This window comes from Hibiscus syriacus, unplaced genomic scaffold (genome assembly GCF_006381635.1).
Source record: "Hibiscus syriacus cultivar Baekdansim isolate YM2019G1 unplaced genomic scaffold, ASM638163v2 tig00004205_pilon, whole genome shotgun sequence".
Lineage (NCBI taxonomy): Eukaryota > Viridiplantae > Streptophyta > Magnoliopsida > Malvales > Malvaceae > Hibiscus > Hibiscus syriacus.
This window is the reverse complement of record NW_024062006.1, coordinates 201,636-224,754: the sequence shown is the minus strand read 5'-3', so window position 1 is coordinate 224,754 and position 23,119 is coordinate 201,636. Positions and strand designations below refer to the sequence as shown.

Here is a 23,119-nt window from a genome sequence, read left to right as displayed (position 1 = left end):
ATCAACCAACAAACCACGTTGTGAAGAATCCAAGATGGCCTACAAGGAAATGGGCTCCTCCCCACTAGCGCGTATTTTCTTGATCGAGTTTTTCATAAGGAAAATAGTGATAAGGTACAATTTGATAATGTCAACGTAAAACGCAGTCGTCCACCTGAAACACGTTGGGAGTGGTTTACGGGCGGTCCTCGGCAAATTAAGCAGCGGTGGAACTACTATAAATGGATGCCTCCAGCGGTTAAGATATTCGCACCATGCTACTATATTTACCTAACAAATTATAATTTAAGCTTTATTGATTATATTTTCTTTACATGGAGCTTTCAAAAGTTTCGATTGAAGCTTTAGTTAAATGATAAACGAAGAGATGATGTTATTGGACATCGATCCTATCTCTTTCGTTGCGCCGTCTGCTTATGACACTGCCTGGTTAGCCATGGTTCCTGCAGATTCGAAGCAGATGGAACCCATGTTCAAGGATTGCCTGGATTGGGTGGTCAATAACCAGACCAAAGAAGGGTTTTGGGAAAGTGACGCTCAAGGTAACTCTACCCTCGAGTCTTTGCCTGCTACTCTCGCCTGTGTTTTGTTCTCAACAAGTGGAATCTCGGGAGACAACATGCAGAGAAAGGTATCAAATCTTATTACGTTGGAAAGTGATGCACGTACTTGCTCTGAATTACCATTTACTATAATGTGTGTGTGTGTCCCAGGGTTGGCATTTATACGAGCAAACGCAGAGAAGCTGCTAGGAGGATACCGACGTCAGTTTCCTCGTTGGTTTGCCATTGTTTTCCCCGGAATGATTGAACTTGCACGTAAAACCGGCCTAGACCTTGACTTCCCCCACCATTCGCGACAGTTGGTGATGGATGTATTCTTTGAACGTCAACGAATCCTCCAAAAGTAATTTCAAAGACCTAAATCGACTGATGAGAGCATCATAAATTAACTGCCAATTCATCAATTATATATTTCCGGTTGTTTTTCATTTTGGTATATAGTGAAACGGACGGTGGTCCATATCCTCCATTATTATCATACCTCGAAGCGTTGCCTTCATTTTATGCCATCAATGAAGAAGAGATAAGCGTAAACTTAAAAAGTGATGGCTCGCTGTTCCAATCCCCTTCTGCTACAGCACATGCATTCTGGCTACCGGCAATAAAGATTGCTTAGCTTACTTACAATCCAATACTAATTTACTGTTCATGCTACGCTTAGATACTAACCATTTATTCTTTTTTTTTTTAGTTCCACCGACGTATCCATGGATGAAGAGCTAGTAAAACTTGGTTTGGCCAATCAACTGCAAAGGTTGGGGTTGGCTGAACATTTTACCCGCAGATTGAGATATATTGACCCAAGTTTACAGTAATATCTTAAAATTCAATGCACGACTTGATTTATTTCATTCCGACACACATATTTAATTTTTTTTACATATGATTATAATTGACAGGAATTATGAAAAGGAGCATTCACCGTCAGAAAAAAGCTATAGTGTACTTCAGTTGCAACCCAGCTATACAAAGACACTTTGGCATTTCGACTGCTTCGCATGCATGGTATAACGTCCCCTTAAGGATTAAATTTTAAACAGTTTTTAGGCGATATATCGGCATGCACTTGCGGTTTTCAAACTCTAAATCGATTTTTTCTTTCATATGCAGGAGAGTGTTGGTTCTTGAATGATCATGAAATTCTAGATCATATTGAAAAAAATCACGAATTTTTCTCGAGCGTAATGCTTAATGTTTATAGAGCCACGGATCTCATATTTCCTGGAGAATATGAACTTGAAGAAGCAAGATCATTTTCTAGGAAAGTGCTGGAAAAAGTCGGAACTAAGGGAGCAGGATCAGATAATGACCCTTTTACAAAATCATCCAACTTTAAGAGAATGGTATTCAATTTTATTACCTTCTATAATGTAATTATAATTGAACTATGTGGCACAGAGGTAATTAATAACATAATATTTGTAATCTTTGGCTTAATTAGATCGAGCACGAGCTGAGCCTTCCATGGGTGGCGCGACTGGATCCTTGGAACATAGAGCGTGGATTGAAGAGAATGAAATGAATGCTTTGTGGCCTGAAAGACCTCTTTTCACAGGTACGAGGACTAACTTTCAAGTAAAAGTTGAAATTATAGGTTATATCTCTAAAATATTATAATAATAAGATTATATTTTTACCTGTCAAAATTTTTATAATTTTATTATATTTTCAAAGGGGTTTCTGACTTCTTCTCGTGTGCTATAATATTCAATTATCCGTAAAACAAATTAATTCTTTGGAAGCAGGTTATCAAGCGCTAAAAATGAAAAGTTAGTGCAACTTGCTGTGGCCGATTATGAGTTTAGGCAGTCAATTTACAAGAAAGAAATGGCTGAATTGAAAAGGTAAGGAGACTGAAGCCTTCTTCAACATTATGCTAAGAATGGGTCTGTTTCTAAATGGCACACTTGTTCGTTTCATTACAACAGTTGGTGCCTTAAAAACGGTCTTAGTGATATGGGATTTGGTCGAGAGAAAACTATGTATTGCTACTTTGCCATATCTGCCTGCCTTTCCTGCCTTATGACTCCGATATTCGAATGGTGGGAGCAAAAGTGCCATATTGATCACAGTTGCTGATGACTTTTTTGACATGGAAGGTTCTCTAGAAGAGCTCAACATCCTCACTGATGCAGTTAGAAGGTACTCGCCAACAACAAAAGCAAATTAATGCTGATTAGTGATTCTGTTTAATGGTTATTAGAAACTTATTATCGTTGGTTTTGAATGGAAACAACAGATGGGATGCTAGAGGATTAAGTGGCCACAGCAAGGTCATATTGATGCCCTTGATAATCTCGTGAAAGAAACTGCAACAAAGCGTCTGCAACAGCAAGGAACTGATATAACCTATTTTCTAAAGCAAATAGTAAGTGGGTTAACCAACTAGTATTGGACTTGTCCAACAAGAATTTAGACAATGTTGAGAATAGTCCTTAGGGCCAATACTAATGTAAATTATAAACATTTGATGCAGTGGTGCGAAACATTTGATTCATGGCTTGTGGAAGCCAAATGGAGCAAAAGTGGATCATTACCATCAACTGATGAGTACCTTCGGAATGGCATGACATCGATTGCTGCACATACGGTGGTTCTTCCAGCTTCGTGCTTCTTGAAAACAAGCTTAAGGAATGCCGATATCAGCCCGTTCACCGAATACGGAACGGTTACCAAACTGACCATGCTTATACCTCGTCTGTTGAATGACATTCAAAGCTACCAGGTGATTGTAAAACTCTTTCTATCATGAGGTTTCCTTTGTCTTTTATAAAAATCTCTTTGTATTGATATGGAAGTAAATGGTGACAGAAAGAGATGGAAGATGGGAAAATGAACTACGTATTGCTATACATGAAAGAAAACCCAGATGCAGACATCGATGATTCGATCGCCTTTATCAGGGACTTGCTGGACAACAAGAGGAAAGAGTTAATGAAACATGCTTTGATGGATGGATTAAGTGATCTGCCCATGGAATCAAGGCAACTCCACTTATCAACCATTAAAGTGTTTCACATGTTCTTCAACTCCAGAAACCGATACGATTCGAATACAGAGATGATTCAAGATATCCAAAAGGCAATATACGTTCCTCTAGATGCTGGAACATGGAAGCCATTGAAATCTCTTCCTTCGCAGTCTGGGACGAAGAAGGAATTTGAAGCAAAAGGTTCTCCTCAGCTTGTTCAACGACCTTTCAAATATCAGAACAAAAGAATCGTAGGATACCAAGCTTCTTTGCCCATTACAAGGCGTGGATATGCTAATATCTTCACCATGCCAAGCTTTAGATTGTCTTTCGCCTAATCAAATCAGTCATGACTGTGCATGCCTTTGGGAATAATAATGTATAATAGAAGTGAAATAAATGTATTGTACTTTGTGTGGAGGTAGATTCCTACTGGTCTCGTTGAATTCAAATAATAGTATTAAATGAATGTTTGTGGTGGGGCATCCAATAGATGTCGTTAGACATTATACAATACAACTTCCCAAGGTTATGCCAATAATGTATAATTAAAAAGCTTACTTTTCAACCATGTGAGTTAGAATGCCAATAATTTCTAAAAATCAGACTCATTAAAGTTATGCTTAACTCTTAAAATTGAAAGCAGAAACACAAGGGTGGAAACTAGATGAGATACAGGTAATAGCTATCTGAATACAAAAAATTATGCCTTTCTTAATATGCTATGCATTTTGATATTGTGGAATAATCTGATAAGTTTAACTTAAGCTTTTACTGTTTTTGTTATAAATTGTTACAACTTTATTTGTATTAGAGGACGGAGTGTATTTATTTGATATTGAATGATGTTAAATCAGGAAGAAGATATGAATAAATTGATGATGAGTTTTCCTGTATGGAGGGTTGTGTTGAAGCTGCGGAAAAGTTCTGGCCGACCGCACCAGAATTGTTCATCTTCTGCTCTGTTATTGGTTTTCCGAATGTATATGGTTTCGTCTTCCTTATTGTGGATGACTGCGCCATGAGGATGCAATTGGAAAATTAACGATTTAAATCCTGTCACAGGAAGTGCAAAAAGAACAAGGAGGACGAAAATGCAAATTATTGACATTGAAAATGTTTCCCAAACTAGCTCAACTCCTTACGATTTGACCCGAAGAACATAAACACATATAATATCACTCTGGTACTCCCAACTCTCCTGATATCTAGCAAGTTGGACTGCACTGGAACCAACGCCCGAATGGCAATAACCATCGTCAAAATTAAGAGCATAACTTGAAGGGTCATACTGGAACTTGAACTGCCTTTTGCTTCTACTCTTCACAGCTTTCCTCATAGCTGCTTTCGCTCTCCGAAACAGACCTCTGCATTGCTTCTTACCATAACTATTCACCCTTCTAACCTTCCCATCAAATCCATATAGCCTCCCTTTTTTTTCTCTTTTTACAAGCAAAGCTCAATGACTTTTTAGACAAATGAAAGGAGGGTTTTATACAAGGGAATCGAGATAAAAGAAACGGAAGTGGGAGGTCTGTTTTTCGTTTTTCAAAGAAGCTGCGCAGCTACACTTTCAGTCTCGATATAAAGACTGATTTTTTTCTTTGGGAATTACATTGGGATGATAAAATTCCATCCAAATGTGAGAAAACAAATTGAAAAGGAAGCCACAAAAAAGGGGCAATGTAGAAATTTAAGAATCAAAACATTGATCAGTCAAAATCAAAGCATCCTTCTAAGTTTATGAGAAATTAGAATTCCTGGGGCAATGTGGCTGTTTTGCATAATCTTCCCCACATATCCTTATCTCTTGTTGTCTTCACCTTGAAAGCCATTTTGCTTTTATTAATTCTAAAAATTCCCTTTCGTCTCATTTAACAACTTCACCCCTCAATTCAGTGCTTTATCCCGTTGGTTTCTACTCTTTGACCGTTGTGGAAATGGCTGGTCCCGTGTCAGATGATAAGTCATTCTTAAGCCAGTAAGGCAATCTTTGTCCCGAGTTTTGGCATGTTAGGGAAAAATAAATCGAGTACAAGTAATTTTCCTATAACCAGATTAGTGAGAATGCGAAATAAAAGCGGAAAAATAATACCCGAAAATTGATAACGGAGTTCAGCCAATTGTGCTTACATCTCCAGGCTGCTGCAGATTTTTTGTCCCGAGTTTTGGCATGTTAGGAAAATAAATCGAGTACAGTAATTTTCCTATAACCAGATTAGTGAGAATGCGAAATAAAAGCGGAAAATAATACCCGAAAATTGATAACGGAGTTCAGCCAATTGTGCTTACATCTCCAGGCTGCTGCAGATTTTACTAAGAGAGAAAATTTACAGGTGTTTTACAAACACTCACTACTCACAACAGCTCTCTAGTATAGGAAGAAAGAAATGTTTTGGGATGATTTTGAATGAAGGGTAATTTATAGTAGAACTTAGGACTAATCTTTGAAAATACCCTAAAGTGCAATGACTAAAGTGAATTTACCCATTCCTATTTTCAACAAACATCTACCAAATTTTACCAAACTTTGAAAAACATTTTTCAAAGAAACATTTACCAAACTTTGAAAAAACATTTTCCAAAGTTGGTTGCCAAACTTTGAAACTTTAACAATCTCCCACTTGAAGACTGATTTAATATGTCTCACACCTCGATCAATGCAGCAGCATGTCTGGTCTTGTTATTCTAGCATGCCAACTGAAGTTGAACACAACTTCAGTTTGTCCGTAGTCACCGTCTTGTCAACATGTCTGCCGGATTTGAGCTCCACTAATCTTTTCAAGTTTCAAAATCCCATCTTCCAGAAGAGACCGGATAAAATGATATCTCAATTGTATGTGCTTTGTCCTGGAATGAAAAGACGGATTGGCTTCCGTAACAGCGACATATTCTGCTTCAGTTGTGGAGAGAGCAACTATCTTCTGTAGTTAAGAAATCCAACTCACTGCAGTTCCTCCTAGAGTATAGACATACCCTGTAGTGCTCCTTCTGATGTCGACATTTCCGGCTAAGTCAGCATCTACATAGCCTGTCAGTATCATATCTTCACCTTTGAAACAAAGTGCTTTGTTGTGGTACCCGAAGATATCTGAGGATCCTTTGACTGCTTCCTATGTACCTTGCCCGGATTATTCATGTACCTGCTAACAGCTCCCACTGCATGAGCAATATCTGGTCTGGTACAAACCATGGCATACATCAGACTTCCAATTGCTGAGGCATACGGCACCTTCACCATGTGTGCACGTTCTTCCTCCGTCTTTGGTGATTGGTCTTTGGAGAGTCTGAAATGAACACCTAAAGGTGTACATACTGGTTTAGCATCTTGCATGTTGAACTTGGAGAGTACTTTGTTGATGTACTCAGCCTGTGATAACATCAAAGTTCCCGACTTTGTGTCTCTCTTGATCCTCATCCCAAGAATCTTCTTTGCAGTGCCCAGATCCTTCATAGCAAACTGCTTCGACAATTTTTGCTTCAAGTGTATAATCTCTTGTATGTCTGAGCCTGCAACGAGCATGTCTCAACGTACAATAATAAAATAATGAAGCTGTTGTCGAACCTCTTGATGTAACAATGATCTGCTTGGCATCTGATAAAACCACTGCTACTCATGAAGTTATCGAACTTCTTGTACCACTGTCTAGGAGCTTGTTTTAAACCATACAAGCTCTTCTTCAACCTGCATATCAGGTTTTTCTTGTTTGCCTCTATGAAGCCTTCTGGCTGCCTCATATAGATTTCTTCCTCCAAATCACCATGAAGGAAAGCTGTCTTTACATCTAACTGCTCAAGATGTAAATTCTCTGCAGCTACAATTTTCAACACCAGTCTGATTGTAGACAATTTTACGACTGGAGGAAATTTCATTGTAGTCAATACCTTCTTTTTGCTGAAAGCCTTTGACAACCAATCTTGCTTTGTAGCGTTTGCTCCCATCGTGCTCTTTGATCCTGTAAATCCACTTGTTGTGGAGCGCTTTCTTGCCTGTGGTAATTCAGCTAATTCCCATGTCTGATTTGACATAAGCGAGTCCATCTCATCTTTCATGGAAAACTCCCACTTGACTGAATCCTCCGCTTGCATTGCTTCATCATAGCACTCTGGTTCACCATTGTCAGTCAGCAACAAGTAGTGTAAAGAAGGCGAATACCGTTGGGTTGGTTTAGGAATTCTGGAGGAGCATCTCAGTTCTGGTGTGCCTGGTTCTTCTTGAACTGCTTCAGGATTGATCTGAACATCATTTCCAGAAATCTCCTCGAACTCAGCAAATTCCTTTGTTTCAGCTTCGGTATTACTTGATTCTGCGGTTGACCTATCTTTGTACATCACATTTCATTGAAAATGACGTCTCTGCTTCTGATGATCTTTCGATTTTCGTAGTCCCAAAACCGGTAACCGAACTCATCACCACCGTAACCAACAAAGACGCATTTGTTGGACTTGGCATCAAGTTTACTTCTTTCAGCAGAGTTTATGTGTACATAAGAAATACAACCAAACACTCTTAAGTATGAAAGGTTTATTTCTTTCTTGCTCCAAGCTTCCTCTGGTATTCCGCCATCCAAAGGAACTGAGGGCCCACGGTTGATCAAGTAAGCTGCAGTGTTGATAGCTTCAGCCCATAGAAATTTGGGCAATCCGGCATGTATCCTCATGCTTCTGGCACGTTCATTCAGAGTTCTGTTCACGAGCTCTGCTACGCCATTCTGCTGCGGTGTTATGAAACTGTTGTCTCCATCTTGATCCCATTGTTTGCGCAGAAATCTCTGAATCTACTGTCTCTGTATTCTCCTCCATTGTCAGACCTCAACCGCTTGACTTTCAAACCAGTCTCATTTTCCACCATGGCCTTCCATTTTTTGAAGGTATCAAAGACTTCTGATTTCTTCTTCAGAAAATAAACCCACACCTTCCTTGTTGAATCATCGATGAAGGTGACATAATATAGTGAGCCCGCAAGAGATGGAACTGGGGATGGTCCCCATACATCAGTATGAACCAACTCTAACCTTTCTGCCTTGGGTGTCTTGCCAATCTTTGCAAACTGACTTTCTTTTGTTTGCCAAAGATGCAATCCTCGCATAGTCCGACATCTACATTCTTTAGATCCGGCAGCTTCCCTTTTGACAGAAGTATCTTCATTCCTTTCTCGCTCATATGGCCAAGCCTTTGGTGCCATAGGTTTGATTTTCCATCAGCATCTGCTACTGCAATGATATTCTCTAAATTTGAGGTTACATAGAGAGTACCAGTCTTCTTACCACGAGCAATGACGAGTGCTCCTTTGGTAATCTTCTATTCACAGCCTGAAAAGGTTGTGCTATATCCTTCTCCATCAAGATGTCTAACAGAAATCAGATTTCTTTTGAGGCCAGGAATATGTCTCACTCCTGTCAGCTTCCAGGTGGTCTGGTTTGGCAACTTTAGTCGGATGTCTCCTTTTTCGACGATCTTTAAGGTTTCATCATCAGCAAGATGAACCTTCCCAAAATCACCACTGACATAGTTCTCCATGATTTCTTGGTATGGGGTGGAGTGGAAAGATGCCCCTAAATCCAAGATCCATGATTCAATCGGACTGTTGACGCTTAGAATCATGGCATCACCTGTCTCCTCTGTCACGTTGGCAGATTCCTGTGCACCGGTATCTTTCTTCAGTGCTCGGCAATCTCTTTTGAAGTGACCCTTCTTGCCGCAATTATAACAGGTAAAATCTTTATTTCCTGTTCTTGATTTTCCCCTTCTGGATTTCGATCTGCCACGATTTGAATTTCTTTCTGAAGTTCTCCCTCTAGACTCCGTGTGCAAGGCTGAGGAGGTTGATGCTTCACCCGATTCTCTCCGTCGAATTTCTTCGCTCAGTACCAGATCCCGAACATCGTCGAATTTTAATTTACTGTTTCCCGACGAACTGCTGACTGCTGTAACAGTAGCATTCCAACTGTCTGGTAGAGATGATAAGAGAATTAAAGCTCGAACTTCATCATCGAATTCAATTTCCACTGAACTCAACTGGGTTGTGATTGTGTTGAGTTCATTTAGGTGTTGTGCCACCGATGCTCCTTCCGTCATCCGCAAATTGAATAATCGCCTCATCAAATGAACTTTGTTTGAGGCCGATGGCTTCTCATACATACTGGAGAGAGCCGCCATAAGACCCGCCGTGGTCTTTTCCTTTGCTATGTTGAAAGCAACATTGCGGGATAACGTCAATCGGATAACTCCGAGGGCTTGTCGGTCGAGAAGAGCCCAGTCTTCATTCTTCATGCCTTCTGGTTGCTTTCCTGAGAGAGGTTGATAAAGATTTTTCTGGTACAGAAAATCTTCAATCTGCATCTTCCAGAAGCCAAAGTCCGCACCATCGAACTTTTCAATTTTCACCTTCCCTTCGTCTGCAGCCATCGCTTCCACTCGAATCTGGCTTCTTTTGGATCGTTCTGACATTCTTGCGAACCACCGTGTATTAGAACACCACCGTCGACAAACTCGTATCGTCGACCGAATTTCACTATTCACGAAATTCACTATTTACGTGAATAGTAATGAATAGTAACCTCACAGAAAAATTGACAAAATTCACAACCAAAAGCTATGATACCAGTTGTTAGGGAAAAATAAACCGAGTACAAGTAATTTCCCTATAACCAGATTAGTGAGAATGCGAAATAAAAGCGGAAAAATAATACCCGAAAATTGATAACGGAGTTCAGCCAATTGTGCTTACATCTCCAGGCTGCTGCAGATCTTTTACTAAGAGAGAAAATTTACAGGTGTTTACAAAACACTCACTACTCACAAGAAAGCTCTCTAGTATAGGAAGAAAGAAATGTTTTGGGATGATTTTGAAGCTAAATGGGTAAGGGTATTTATAGTAGAAACTTAGGGACTAATCTTTGAAAATACCCTAAAGTGCAATGACTAAAGTGAATTTACCCATTCCTATTTTCAACAAACATCTACCAAAATTTTACCAAACTTTGAAAAACATTTTTCAAAGAAACATTTACCAAACTTTGAAAAAAACATTTTCCAAAGTTGGTTGCCAAACTTTGAAACTTTTAACATGGCACCAATCCCCTCTACAAACAAACAATTCCATTTCTGGTTTGAGTTTTCAAGGGATTGACCTTCAAGTTTGGTTCATGTTAGTTGCCAACTGGGAATTTGTGCTTTCGTTAGACCCCCTTTCTTTTTGGATCAATGGATAAAAACGGCTGATTTGTACCCGTAGAGTTTTGAAAAAAAATATTTGTTGAAATAAGGTTTAACTGACATTATTTGTTAAGATAGGGTGAAATACTAAGGAGGTTGTCATGCTGTCCCTGCGAGCTGTTTCATTACCTATATCGGTAATTAGGCATCTCGCCAGTTTGGTCGCCGGGATCACATGGCGACTTATAAAGTCGTCCGGCATACATGGCGACCTTCATTTCAGCGTAGTTAAAAAACCTAATTACCGATGTAGACAATCATTGTTACTTAGGAAAATTTAGGTAATCGCATGAAAGCCTAATTACCGATATAGGTAATATTTGTTACTTAGGGAAATTTAAGCAATCGTTGTTCGAAGCATATGACGACCAACATAGGTCGTTTGAAAGACATGGCGACCTATGAAAAACTGTAGAATTCGCCTCAAATAGGCAAATAATCCTTCAACTACATCATCTGAGAAAAAAAAATTCAACACATTATTCTACCGATTTTGCCGGATAGAAACTAACTGAATTTAACAATATGCAAAGGCCCAGCACTGTTCAATTCAATCATTCCCACCGGCAATCTCTCTCAAAATTGTCTGTATTTCCTTGAAATCTGTGCACTCCTTTCCTTTCTTGACGATCTCTTCATGTGCCGTTGCAGGTTTTCTCTGCAACAAGTTCCACTTAGCATTTTGGTCTGCTGCTATGCTACATACTGTGTATCACAATATTTCATACGTGAAAGAGTTGATTAAAAAAGACAAAATCAATATACCCTTTTTCAAAGCGCTTATACACACAAATAATTAAATTCGATATAATTTTATAAACAGTCCATGGAACGATTCTGACAAAACTAGAAATGGCAGCTTGATTTGTCACGAGTCACATGCCATGGTTTCTGTCTGTTGCCTTAAACAACAAGAAGATAAAAACAAAGGCAAATGTTGCCATTTCTCAAACCTACATATGGATATAAAAAAGAGCAGATAAAAGAGGGGATGCCAGGATGAATAGATAAAAAGAAACAACTTTAATCACTCTATAGGCATGAAGAAAAGGACATTCCTTGATAAGCTTGCTTACTTCCTAGAACAGAGTTTATGCTGCCTTAATGAGAAGCAAAAGTGTGACATTCTATACGTTGTATCATGGCAGAGGTATCTTGTATGGATTTGCTCCTTACACTTTTCTCTCACTCTCTCTCTCTCTCTTTCACTTCTTTTTCTGCATTAACTGCGGATTCCAAAGCATATGCTTCTGGAGTGTGTAATGACTGCTTGATTTTTTTTTTAAAAAAAATAGATTAAATTAATATTGATAAAAAAAAATCAATCATTTCTTTTCATATATTTAATGTCAGATTGATTTTATTTGTAAAATCCTTTTTTGTTTAAATTTTTTAACGTGGATTATAGTTTGAATTATTTAATTTTAAAGTAATTTATTGATTTTTTTTATAAATTTTATTAGTGATATTAGAGACATATTGTTGAGAAATAAAACGAGAATACGAGTAATTTCCCTATAACCAGATTAGTGAGAATGCGAAATAAAAGCGAAAAAATAATACCCGAAATTGATAACGGAGTTCAGCCAATTATGTCTACGTCTCCGGACTGCTGCAGATCTTTTACTAAGAGAAAATTTACAGGTGTTTACAAAACACTCACAAGAAAGCTCTCTAGTATTGGGAGAAAGAAATGATTTGGGATAATTTTGAAGCTAAATGAGTTAGGGTATTTATAGTTGAAGCTTAAGGACTAATCTTATAAATACCTTAAAATATGTAAGGACTAAAATGTAATTAATCCTATTATATTTCAACAATTGTTGCCCATTTTTCAACAAAATTAAGCAGCACACCATGGACCAAATTTAGCCGCCGACTGCTTTTGAATTGGTGGCTACTTGCTTTGAATTTCAACAATTTCCCACTTGAAGACTGATTTTAATCTGTCTTCACACCTCGATCAATGCAACAACTTTTCTAGTCTTGTTACTCTAGCATGTCAACTGAAGTTGAACACAACTTTAGTTTGTCTGTATTCACCGTCTTTGTCAACATGTCTGTCGGATTTTGAGCTCCACTGATCTTTTAAGTTTCAAATCCATCTTCCAGAAGAGAATAGATAAATGATATCTCAATTGTAGTGCTTCATTCTGGAATGAAAAGACGGATTCTTCGCTAGATGGATAGCACTTTGACTGTCGCAATACAAGACATTGTTTTCTTGTTTCTTGCCTAACTCTTCCAAGAAACTTTAGAGCCAAACCATCTCCTTGCTGGCTTCTGTAACAATGACATATTCTGCTTCAGTTGTGGAGAGAGCAACTATCTTCTGTAGTTGAGAAACCCAACTCACTGCGGTTCCTCCTAGAGTATAGACATACCCTGTAGTGCTCCTTCTGATGTCAACATTTCCGGCTAAGTCAGCGTCTATATAGCCTGTCAGTATCGTATCTCCACCTTTGAAACAAAGTGCTTTGTTTATGGTACCCCGCAGATATTTGAGGATCTATTTGACTGCTTCCCAGTGTACCTTGTCCGGATTATTCATGTACCTGCTAACAGCTCCCACTGCTTGAGCAATATCTAGTCTGGTACAAACCATGGCATACATCAGACTTCCAATTGCTGAGGCATACGGCACCTTCACCATGTGTGCACGTTCTTCCTCCGTCTTTGGTGATTGTTCTTTGGAGATTCTGAAATGAACACCTAAAGGTGTACTTACTGGTTTAGCATCTTGTATGTTGAACCTGTAGAGTACTTTCTTGATGTACTCAGCCTGTGATAACATCAAAATCCCCGAGTTTGTGTCTCACTTGATTCTCATTCCAAGAATCTGCTTTGCAGCGCCCAGATCTTTCATTGCAAACTGCTTAGACAATTTTTGCTTCAAGTTTATAATCTCTTGCATGTATGAGCCTGCAACGAGCATGTCATCAACATACAGCAATAAAATAATGAAGTTGTTGTCGAACTTCTTGATGTAGCAACAATGATCTGCTTGGCATCTGGTAAAACCGCTGCTACTCATGAAACTATCAAACTTTTTGTATCACCGTCTAGGAGCTTGTTTTAAACCACACAAGCTCTTCTTCAACCTGCATACCAGGTTTTTCTTGTCTGCCTCTATGAAGCTTTCTGGCTGTCTCATATAGATTTCTTCCTCCAAATCACCATGAAGGAAAGTTGTCTTCACATCTAACTGCTCAAGATGTAGATTCTCTGCAGCTACAATTTTCAACACCAGTTTGATTGTAGACAGTTTTAGGACAGGAGAGAAAATTTCATTATAGTCAATATCTTCTTTTTGCTGAAAGCCTTTGACAACCAATCTTGATTTGTAGCGTTTGCTCTCATCGTGCTCTTCTTTGATCCTGTAAATCCACTTGTTATGAAGCACTTTCTTGCTTGGTGGTAATTCAGCTAATTCTCACGTTTGATTTGACATAAGCGAGTCAATCTCATCTTTCATGGAAGACTCTCACTTGACTGAATCCTCCACCTGCATTGCTTCATCATAGCACTCTAGTTCACCATTGTCAGTCAGCAACAAATAGTGCAAAGAAGGCGAATAACGTTGGGTTCGTTTATGAATTCTGGATGAGCGTCTCAGTTCTGGTGTGACTGGTTTTTCTTGAACTTCTTCAGGACTGATATGAACATCATTTCTAGAAATCTCCTCGAACTCAGCAAATTCCTTTGTTTCAGCTTCGGTATTGGAGCTACTTGATTCTATGGTTGACTTGTCTTTGTACATCACATTCTCATTGAAAATGACATCTCTGCTTTTGATGATCTTCTGATTTTCGTAGTCCCAAAATCGATAACCGAACTCATCACCACCATAACCAAAAAAGACACATTTGTTGGATTTGGCATCAAGTTTACTTCTTTCAGCAGAGTTTATGTGTACATAAGAAATACAACCAAACACTCTTAAGTGTGAAAGGTTTATTTCTTTTTTGCTCCAAACATCCTCTGGTATTCTGCCATTCAAGGGAACTGAGGGCCCACGATTGATCAGGTAAGTTGCAGTGTTGATAGCTTCATCCCATAGCAATTTGGGTAATCCATAATGTATCTTCATGCTTCTAGCACGTTCATTCAGAGTTATGTTCATACGCTCTGCTACGCCATTCTGTTGCGGTGTCATGGGAACTGTTGTCTCTATCTTGATCACATTGTTTGCGCAGAAATCTCTGAATCTACTATTTTTGTACTCTCCTCCATTATCAGACCTCAACCGCTTAACTTTCAAACCAGTCTCATTTTCCACCATGGCCTTCCATTTTCTGAAGGTGTCAAAGACTTCTAATTTCTTCTTCAGAAAATAAACCCACACCTTCCCCGTAGAATCATTGATGAATGTGACATAATATAATGAGCCTGCAAGAGATGGAACTGGAGATGGTCTCCATACATCAGTATGAATCAACTCTAATTTTTCTGCCTTGGGTATCTTATAAATCTTTGCAAAACTGACTTTCTTTTATTTTCCAAAGATGCAATCATCGTATAGTCCGACATCTACATTCTTTAGATCCGACAGCTTCCCTTTTGATAAAAGTATCTTCATCCCTTTCTCGCTCATATGGCCAAGCCTTTGGTGTCATAGGTTTGATTTTCCATCAGCATCTGCTACTGTAATGATATTCTGTAAATTTGAGGTTACATAGAGAGTATCAATCTTCTTACCACGAGCAATGACGAGTGCTCCTTTGGTAATCTTCCATTCACAATCTGAAAAAATTGTACTATATTTTTCTTCATCAAGCTGTCCTACAGAAATTAAATTTCTTTTGAGGTCAGAAATATGTCTCACTCCTTTTAGCGTCCAGGTGGTCTGGTTTTACAACTTTAATCGGATGTCTCCTTTTCCGATGATCTTCAAAGTTTCATCATCAGCTAGATGAACCTTCCCAAAATCACCACTGACATAGTTCTCCATGATTTCTTGGCATGGGGTGGAGTGGAAAGATGCCCCTGAATCCAAGATCCATGATTCAATCAGATTGTTGACGCTTAGAATCATGACATCACCTGTCTCCTATGTCATGTTGGCAGTCTCTTGTATGCCGGTATCTTTCTTCAATGCTCGGCAATCTCTTTTAAAGTGATCATTCTTGCCACAATTATAACGGGTAAAATCTTTCTTTCATGTTCTTGATTTTCCCCTTTTGGATTTTGATCTGCCATGATTTGAATTTCTTTCTGAAGTTCTCCCTCTAGACTCCGTGTGCAAGGCTGAGGAGCTTGATGCTTCACCCGATTCTCTCCGTCGAATTTCTTCACTCAATACCAGATCCCGAACATCGTCAAATTTTAATTTGTTGTTTTCTGACGAGCTGTTGACTACTGTAACAGTAGCATTCCAACTATCTGGTAGAGATGATAAGAGAATTAAAGCTCGAACTTCATCATCGAATTCAATTTCCACGAAACTCAACTGGGTTGTGATTGTGTTAAGTTCATTTAGGTGTTGAGCCACTGATGCCCCTTCCGCCATCCGCAAATTGAATAATGGCATCATCAAATGAACTTTGTTTGAGGCCGATGGCTTCTCATACATACTGGAGAGAGCCGTCATAAGACCAGTCGTGGTCTTTTCCTTTGCTATATTGAAAGCAACATTTCGGGATAACGTCAATCGGATAACTCCGAGGGCTTGTCTGTCGAGAAGAGCACAGTCTTCATTCTTAATGCCCTCTGGTTGCTTTCCTGAGAGAGGTTGATATAGATTTTTCTGGTACAAAAAAATCTTCAATCTGCATCTTCCAAAAGCCAAAGTCTACACCATCGAACTTCTCAATTTTCACATTCCATTCGTCTGCAGCCATCACTCCCACTCGAATCTGGTTTCGTTTGGATAGTTTTTGACAATTCTTGCAAACCACAGTGTATTAGAACACCTCCGTCGACAAATTCGTATCGCCGATAATTTTTTTTTACTATTCACGAAATTCACTATTCATGTGAATAGTAATGAATGGTAATCTCGCAAAAATTTGACAAAATTCACAACCAAAAGTTCTGATAACAGTTGTTGAGAAATAAAACGAGAGTACGAGTAATTTCCCTATAACCAGATTAGTGAGAATGCGAAATAAAAGCGAAAAAATAATACCCGAAATTGATAACGGAGTTCAGCCAATTATGCCTACGTCTCCGGACTGTTGCAGATCTTTTACTAAGAGAGAAAATTTACAGATGTTTACAAAACACTCACTACTCACAAGAAAGATCTCTAGTATTGGGAGAAATAAATGATTTGGGATGATTTTGAAGCTAAATGAGATAGGATATTTATAGTTGAAGCTTAAGGACTAATCTTATAAATACTCTAAAGTGTACAGTGACTAAAATATAATTAACCCAATTACATTTCAACAATTGATGCCCATTTTTCAACAAAATTAGGCAGCCCACTATGGACCAAATTTAGCCGCCGGCTGCTTTTGAATTGGTGGCTACTTGCTTTGAATTTCAACACATAATATGCATTTTGCTATAATGAGTTTTTCAATTGTATGAGAAATAATTTTCAATCAATTCATTGATATTTCAACAAATAATATGTAAGAACTAAAGTTTTATTGTTTTATAGAGTAAATTTTTTTATCAATTTTATTTTCTTTCTAAATATAGAGAATGTCTTGACATATAAAATATAAAAAAAAATAGTCTTGAACTGCTAAAAATTTTATTCAAAAGTATTTAAAATAAATATTATCATTATAATTATCATAAATTAATAAAAAATTAGATACCAACAATAAAAGAATACTACAGTTCAGTATCTATCATGTGAAAATTTATATTACAGCATATTTATTGTGTGAGACATGATCCGATATTATTTTACTCACCTGCTCAACTGTAAGCCGGTGTCAAGAACTTTGCTCCCTTTGTACCAAGGATATGAAATTTCATAGTACAGCCATATAGGAAACATTGTCATTAACCTTCCCTTGCGAATCATTAGATTAACAACATAATTGGGTATAATCAGAGCCGAACTCCGCGTATACTCCTTAAATATGCATATTACGTTACTTTAATAGAAAACTCCATGCATCTCATATTTAATCATACATGGTTAAGCTACTGTAGATTTAATGACGTAGCGAGTACTGTATTATATTATTACCCTTTTTAACAGTAAGCTCTACATTTCTTCTTACAATCCATGGTGCAGCCACCACCGCCTCCGTAACCTTTCCCTGACCGGCTATAATAAGTGAAGCACTTAACAGGGCAGGTCAGCTTCTTGTTATAGCAAGGCCTTTCTCTTTACAAACAACCGTGGGTTTAATAACACCACCTGTTGAGTACCCTCCTTAGGACCTCCGAAACCAGCTCCATCGCCTATGATCCCATTTCCCCACCCATTTTCAAACCCCGGCAACCCAAACTCGGGTGCTGTACCGAAGAACCCGCCGTTCCCTCCTTTTTTCACCACCGAGTTTGTTGTCGTCTTGGTTACTCGGTTTGCTGCTGCCTTGGTTGTGCTTTTATGTTTAGACGATAAGGGATCGAATGAATCAGGCCTAGTTGCTGCAGATAGTGAAGCTGCAATTAGCAGAACAGACAAGATGAAGATGCTTTTGGGATTCATTTTATGGGAGGAGTTTCGCTTTGAGCTATCGCTTTCTCTTTCTTTTACTTCCAGAGCATGGAGAGGAGGTAAAGATGTTAAGATAAAGGATTATTTATCAACTATTTTTAGTGGGCGAGTGGTGGGATGAATGATTAAAATAAGTCATTTAAGCGGAAATAAAAAATAGAGTTGGTGATAAATGAGGAGGATGGTCCTACATGAAGAGTAGGTTGTAGTCGGTTGGGGCTCAATTATGCCCCTATCTTATCTTTAGTGGCAGATGGGTTGATTGCTTGATTTTCTTCTTACATGTTTCACAATGGAAATGATTTAGCCATGAGATAAGACAAGTTGGCAATATTAGTTTGAACTTATAAGAAACAAAGCAGAGATGCTGATGGAACGAGGAAGGTCTAAAGGATCCCCATTGCTTGCAAAAAGAAGCATTGAACCAAGGCCTATGCTTTGTATCTTTTGCATAGTAACCATGGGTTTAGCATGCTCAGATATGCTTACCATTCACAGTACTGATAATAGAAGAATATGAATAAATGGATTTAGCAATTGGAGCTTGTTGCAAGTGAATTCATTGTCTGCAGAGCATTGACAGATAATTTCGGATCCATCTGTATGTACATGTGCACTAAAATCTGATTTGGCAATAAAGAAACTTTACGCATACTTGACAAGTTGCTGGAACCATTGATTACCACAGCTAGTTTTAAGAGAAAGAAATCCGACAAGGAGTATCATATAATAATGATAATATATATTGTGTGTGGGATACGATCCAATAGTTAATTTTCTCACCTACTATACTGTAGCTAGCGTGAAGAACATTATATATAACCCTCCTAGGATAGGAAACAATGAATCATTAGGCTTGCCCTTGCAAAGCGGTACATGTTAACAGCATTATTTGGCATAATTAGAGCATCAAATGAGTATATATATCATTCCAAACGGCGGGCCCTGCCATTTGCCACACAACATAAACCTGGCCGCCACTATTACACCTACCCACCGATTTATAAATTATCTCCGTGCTCAATGAACAAACGCATAAATTGTCTTGAGAATATAAATATAAAACCTCCAAAAATAAATTTGTTGAAAAACTCAACTAATTAAAAAAAATATTTCAGTTATTTTAATTTTAAAATGTTTCTGATAATTCAGAATGAGATTTTATCAAATCTAAATAATAAAATATTTACTTTTCAGTTAATGAAAAAAAATTATCAATAAATATTATTATTTCGAATTGAGATGAGCTAAATATAATCGTTATATTAGTTTCTCAAAATTATTTATCAAATAATTTAAGGGTAAAGTATAAATAATTTCCAAATTTTTAGGGTACTTGCATTTGGGTCACCTAACTTTTAAAACTTGTAATACAGTCGTCGAACTTTTAATTCATTTTCATTTTTGTCCTTATCATTACCTCCCATTAGTTTTTACTGGTGACACTTAACTTCGGTTAACTCTTCTTCTTCTTCTTCTTGAACCTCTTAGGACAAAAAGCATTTACCAGTCAAGAAAATCAAAATCACATAAGAATCAGTTTTGGTTTTTCATCAGGTTGCAAACGTATTTATGGTTCATCAGTATTTACAGTTCAACATAATGAAAAATTACACCAGCTGCATGCACAACACTGCAGGGATTGAACAGTTGTGTACTTCAAGAAAGAGTTAAGAGACACCCCATACAACCTTGCATAGTCATACTAGGGAAGAACAAGGTTGGTCCCGCTTGTATAATCTCACACACTCTCGGGCGTCCACTGCCCTAGAACACGGAACTTGCAGGAACAATGTCCAAGAGCTTAACTGAAATCTCCATCACGCTCATGAAATATAGTTTGTACGAGCTCGTTTGTAGTGTATTTGAGATGACAACGATGCTTTCTGAGATTTGAACTTCTTTGCTTTCTTCGTTTTTTTCTTGAAGTACTGAAAAGTGAAAAGCTTTGAGTTGTGTAGTCTAAGAGTGTTTGATTGGTTGGAAAGCACTTATGGAGATTTGAGTGTTAGTTTATTTTAGTACATGGATATATACATTGGCAGCTGGAATGTATGAAGATGAATTAAATTGAACAAATATGCCAAGTTAGGGAACATTTTCAGTTAAAAATTTTTACTTGATTTTCCCCTTTGTTAATGGGAATGTATGAAGATGAATTTAAATTGAACAAATATGCAAGTTAGGGAACATTTCGTTAAAAATTTTTACTTGATTTTCCCCTTTGTTAAAACACAAGACTGTGGGGCTTTAGAACACTACAAGCAGGTTATACTTTATATTATGTACTGCTTAGAGTTTTACAGGTTTAAGATTATACCGTACAAGCTAACATAATATACATATATTGAGGGTTTATATGCTCTACAAACGGGTTTAATTGATTTCACATTTTCATTTAATAATATATGTTATTTTAACGAATTCATGTTTACTTTCTTATTTACTGTTAAATGGAGAGTGACAACTAGTTAAACAAGCTTGTGTACTTTTTTAATCTATTGCTGATGTTTAAATATCCTCCAAAAATGTTTGTGTGTGGATTTTCGGAGGAGGAGGAGGAGGAGGAGAAGGAGGAGGAGGAGGAGGGAGAGGGAGGAGGAGGAGGAGGAGTTATGTGTCATGTCAGCAAAAACTAACGGGAGATAACGTCAAGGATAGAACTGAAAACAAACTAAAAGTTTGAAGGCTGTATTGCAAGTTTTTAAAAGTTAGATAAAAAATGAAAGTGCCCTAAAAGTTTGATAATTGTTTAAAGTCAGAATGTCAGGTGAGAAGAAGAAGAAAAAGAAGAATGAGGAGGAGGAGGTGGGTTAACAGGAGTGGAGGAGTTATGTGTCATGTCAGCAAAAACTAACGGGAGATAACGTCAAGGATAGAACTGAAAACAAACTAAAAGTTTGAAGGCTGTATTGCAAGTTTTAAAAGTTAGATAACAAAAATGAAAGTGCCCTAAAAGTTTGATAATTGTTTAAAGTCAGAATGTCAGGTGAGAAGAAGAAGAAAAAGAAGAAAAAGTTAGATATCAAGTTAGAAAACAAACTAAATTGATAACATTTGATGATTGTATTGTAAGTTTCAAAAGCTAACTGACCAAAATACAAACGTCCTAAAACTTTGAGGACTATTTATATACTTTACTCATAATTTAATTGTATTTGTAATTTAAGTTCAATACTTAGTAAAAAAAAAAAAGAAGTGGGCAGCTAGGTTAAGGGCCGAGCTTGATTGCAAACTGGACCCAACCTTCCATGAAATGAATCTATGATATTCTGGGCTCATTATCGATGGATTTTTGTTGGCATCCGAATATATAAGCAAGTTAATTATTTAATTTAATACAACATAAAATAAATTATTTAAAAATATATTATATTTATTATAGTGATTTAAAATTCATCAAATCAAAATAATGAGTCTTCATAAAAAAAATTTTTTTATTATTTTGATATAATAAAATCTAATAAAAAAGATAGGGATCACGCCCCCCAAAAAATTTAAAAATTATAATTTTATCCTTTAGTTTAAACTAATATATAATTTAGCCCCCACAATTTTTAAAAATTTAGGTTAACCTTTTAATTTTTTAATTAAATCTCTCCTGTAACTTTTAAAAATTCTCATTAAGTCTTTTAAATTTTTAAAAGTTTTAATTAGACCCCAACTTTTTAAAAAAAATGTAAACTAAATCGTTCAAAATTTTTAAAAGTTTTCATTTAAACCTCTAAATTTTTTAATGTTTTAAATTTATCTCCCAAACTTTATCATCAAAGTGCTTCACCGGACATAAATATATTAATAAAAAAATAGTTGTCCCTTGTTCCCATATGTAATGGGGGTAAGGGGGAGGTAAGATAATAGGCTGCCTCCAACACTAGGTTGTGAGCATCTTCCGTATGAGACCTCCGAATTATGAAATGTCTTCAATGAGATTTGATCACACGACCTCAAGATTAAAAACCTTGTGCTCTATCAACTGAGTTGGATGATCATCAATAATCTTAATCAACAACGACCCAAACCTACCCTCGACGATATAATACAAAACAACAACATAATCTTGGGTTCAATGTACCTTCTCTTTTCATCTCGTTTGTTCTCTCTTCTGTCCCTCACCGCATTTTGTCAGCTATGTTGTAAACAAAGGTGTCACTTTTTGGTCAGCCGCCGGTTCACAACGTCAAATTTCAGTGTTCAACCCATTTCGAGTTTTTTTAAACGAAAAAAATTGATATTTTATGTATTTATACATTGAATCAATGACGAAAATCGCAACATAAAAGAAGCCTTTTTAGTTGGAACATTTTTATAAGCAAGATTAAATATGTTTACCTCTTTTAAGTGTTTCCAATTTTCCATCACAAAGTTTGTGTTTGTGTAAACAAAATAGCAAGATTAAATATGTTTACCTCTTTTAAGTGTTTCCAATTTTCCATCACAAAGTTTGTGTTTGTGTAAACAAATGACCCACTGTATATCCTTGGCTCCTTTGGATTGATGGCCAGCATTAGACGAGTTTGTTTCACAAAATAAATTCTGAAAAATAAATTATATTTATTGAAAAATATTTTTTCAAAATTATTTTACGGTGTTTGGATGAAGTTGTGTAATTTATTTTCTATTAAGTGACAATATTTTAAAAAAAATTCTTTATTATAAACAATGAATACAATAAATAATATTATTTATTAAAAAATATTATTATTATTTTTTAAAATATTAGAATAATTTTTTAATGTT

The 23,119-nt window shown here is 37.0% G+C and overlaps 2 pseudogenes; one reads left to right on the top strand and one right to left on the bottom strand.

The window, feature by feature from the left end:
- The first annotated feature begins 314 nt into the window (after window positions 1–314).
- On the top strand, window positions 315–3,933 carry LOC120192575 (annotated as a pseudogene).
- A 13,828-nt stretch (window positions 3,934–17,761) lies between these two features.
- LOC120192249 lies at window positions 17,762–18,461 on the bottom strand (annotated as a pseudogene).
- Between the last annotated feature and the right edge of the window lie 4,658 nt (window positions 18,462–23,119).